The 3,078-nt window shown below is 39.8% G+C and overlaps 1 non-coding gene across 1 annotated transcript; it reads left to right on the forward strand.

Annotated features, from left to right (window-relative positions):
* Positions 1–1,348: 1,348 nt before the first annotated feature.
* On the forward strand, positions 1,349–1,455 carry LOC131175090 (small nucleolar RNA R71). Its single transcript, XR_009145250.1, has one exon. It is a non-coding gene; the product is annotated as a small nucleolar RNA R71 (small nucleolar RNA).
* The last annotated feature ends 1,623 nt before the right edge of the window (positions 1,456–3,078 follow it).

Genomic DNA, 3,078 nt, shown 5'->3' on the forward strand with positions numbered 1-3,078 from the left:
TTCTCCGACCTCCACCTTTTGGCATATTGATAGAGGCATTAAACTCACACTTGCCCCAAGATTGCAAAGGGCCTTGTCTATTTTCTTATCGCTAATGAGATAAGGTATGGAGAAGCTTGCTGGGTCTTTCAGCTTTGGAGGCAGTTTGTTTTGCAGTATGGCTCTGCATTCCTTTGTTAGAGAAACAGTCTCATAGTCTTCCAGATTTCTTTTCTTTGATAGAATTTCCTTAAGGAATTTGGTGTAGGATGGCATCTGAGAGAGTGCTTCAGTGAAGGGAATGTTGATATACAGTTTCTGTAAAACTTCTAAAAACTTCCCAAACTGCTTATCCAATTTGGCTTTCTGGAATCTCTGAGGAAAAGGTAGGGGAGGCTGATATGGCTCTGGTAGCTTCTTTTTCTTCCTTGTTTCCTCCTTCTGATCCTTCTGGGCTTCTTCCTCTTTCTCCCTTGCTTGGCTTTTAGATTTTTCAGAGGTTTCCTCTTTTGGCACTTTCTCTGACTATTCTAAAATTCTTCCACTTCTTAATGTAACTACCTTACAATGCTCCTTTGGGTTCATCTTTGGTTGACTAGGCAGTTTACCAGCAGCTTTGCTTAAAGAGGTTGCTTGCTGAACAATTTGATTTTCAAGCATCTTGTTGTGGGTGGCAAGTTGGTTCATTCTGGAAGTTAGCTATTTGATCATTTCATTTTGCTGTTACTGGGCTGCTAGGAAGCTTTCCATCATGGATTCCATAGTTAACCTTGATTTAGGCTGTTGGTTCTGAAGGAGTGGCAATGGCTGTGTAGTATTTTGTCCCTTGTTCTGAAATCCGGGGGGTGTTGGCCGTCCATACCCTTGCTGTTTGTTTATTGGCTGATTTTGAGAATTTGACCATGAGAAATTTGGGTGGTTCCTCCATCCAGGGTTGTATGTATTTGAATATGGGTTGTGGGGCTGTCTGTGGTTGAAGTTCCCTCCATTATTCACATAGTTCATCAATTTCGTGGGGAGCTCATTAAAGCTATTGTACTCTGAACCCATGTATCCTCCTCCATAGTTGTCATCATGTTGACTGTGCATCCCTATAGCATTGACCTGCATTTTATCAAGCCTCTTTGTGAGCTAGTCAAATTGAGCATTTATCATGCTTAGGGCATCCACTTCTAGGATTGCTATTGTTCTCCTTGTATTTCCTCTTTCATTCTACCACTCGTAGTTGTGATATGCGACCCTCTCCAAAAGTTCAAGTGCTTGATCCACTGTTTTCTCTATTAGGTCACCTTCTGCTGCTGAATCTACTATGCTTCTTGTAGAGGGCAGAAGCCCATTATAGAAGTTCTAAATGAGGAGCCAATCTTCTATGCCATGATGTGGGCATTCTCTCTATAGGTCCTTATATCTCTCCCATGCATCATAGAGTGATTCACCTTCCCTTTGCATAAAGGTGTTGAGTTCAACTCTCAACTTTGCAGGTGGGAAGTACCTTGCTAGAAAAGCTTGTGAGAGGTCCTCCCATGTGGTGAATGTTCTAGCTGGTTGAGAAAGTAACCACTTCCTTACTCTATCTCGAAGGGAAAACGGGAATGCTCTAAGTCTTATGGCTTGATTAGAGATCCCATTCATCTTGAATGTATCATAAAGGGCAAGAAAGCACTGGAGGTGGTAGTGCAGATCTTCTGTCGGTGAACCCCCAAACTGGGTCTATTGGATCATATGGAGCTATGCTGGTTTTAGTTCAAAATTGTTGGCATCCACTGTGGGTCTTGTAACACTAGGTTGGAATCCTTGTATGGAGGGAGCTCCGTAGTCCTTCAAGAGTCTTGGCTTGTTGTTGTTATTATTGGCCATATTTGGAATTTTTGGATTCCCTTGATCTAGTCCTTCACGTTTCCTCTCCCTCTTGATAGTTCTTAGAGTTCTGTCTATCTTTGGATCCAAATCAAAGAATTCTTCCTCTGGTCTTGTTCTGGTCATGTACCAAACTAATCACCTGAGAAAGAATAAGAGAATAAAATAATTTAAACAAAATTAAACAATAAATGAAAATTGCCTAAATCAGCTAAATTACTTATCACCTAATATTACTAAAATTAAAATTCCCAGCAATGGTGCCAAAAACTTATTTGCTGGTTTTTCAACCACCACAAGTGCATGGATCGCTAACAAGTAATAAAGTGATGAGTGAAGTATCGTTCCCATAAGGAATTTAATTAGCAAGTACTAGGCTACACGGCAATTCTGACTGTTTAGGTGTAACACCCCTAAGTTCGGTAGTGCGTTCTGCTGCTCCAGTGACCAGTGTTGTCCGGACAACTAGGATGCCTAGAACCACACTTCAATGAGAGTGAGGAGACATAAAATAATGAAATAAAAGAAAAGAAAGTACAAGAAAAACAAAGGAAAAATGATTGCAAAGAAATGTGATCAAGTTAAACGTAGGAAACCTAACGATGGGTGACGTGACTGAAGTCACGGCGTGGACCGTTGATCGCTCCTCGGATCATGGGAACCCTGGAAAACATTTTTAGGACATAAATAGAACCTTATTGAAGAATAAATATCATTAGAAAGATCAAAGAAAAATTAAATAATTAGTACAAAGAAAAGTGAGAAATCGAAAAACAGACAAAACCCGGTAATACCGAAAAATCGGGAAAGCCACCCGAACAGGGGCATTATGGTCAATTGACATCCCGAAGTGTCTTTTGACCTAAATGTCCATTAAAAATAAATAATATTACACTTAGAAAATAAAATGAAAAATTAGTTTAGTGGTACCTAATGCAAATAACCAAAAGTGGAGTGAAAATTGTGTAATTAGCACTTTAAGCTTATAATATGATTTAAATGTGGTGAGTGGACCACTAGGGAATTAATTAAGGACTAAAGGGGCAGGTGTACACCCATTATACAATCTGCCATTTCATCTTCAAGCTTGGGAATTGCCATGGTCAGATGAATTTCTCCAAAAACCTCCATGGCCGCAAATTGAAAAAGCTCCATTAACCACCTTCATTTCACCTCCAATCACCTAAGTGGCTTCATTAAAAATGGTCTACACATCACAAGGAAGATATGGATACCAAATTT

Source organism: Hevea brasiliensis, chromosome 16 (assembly GCF_030052815.1).
Source record: "Hevea brasiliensis isolate MT/VB/25A 57/8 chromosome 16, ASM3005281v1, whole genome shotgun sequence".
NCBI classification, from domain to species: Eukaryota; Viridiplantae; Streptophyta; class Magnoliopsida; order Malpighiales; family Euphorbiaceae; genus Hevea; species Hevea brasiliensis.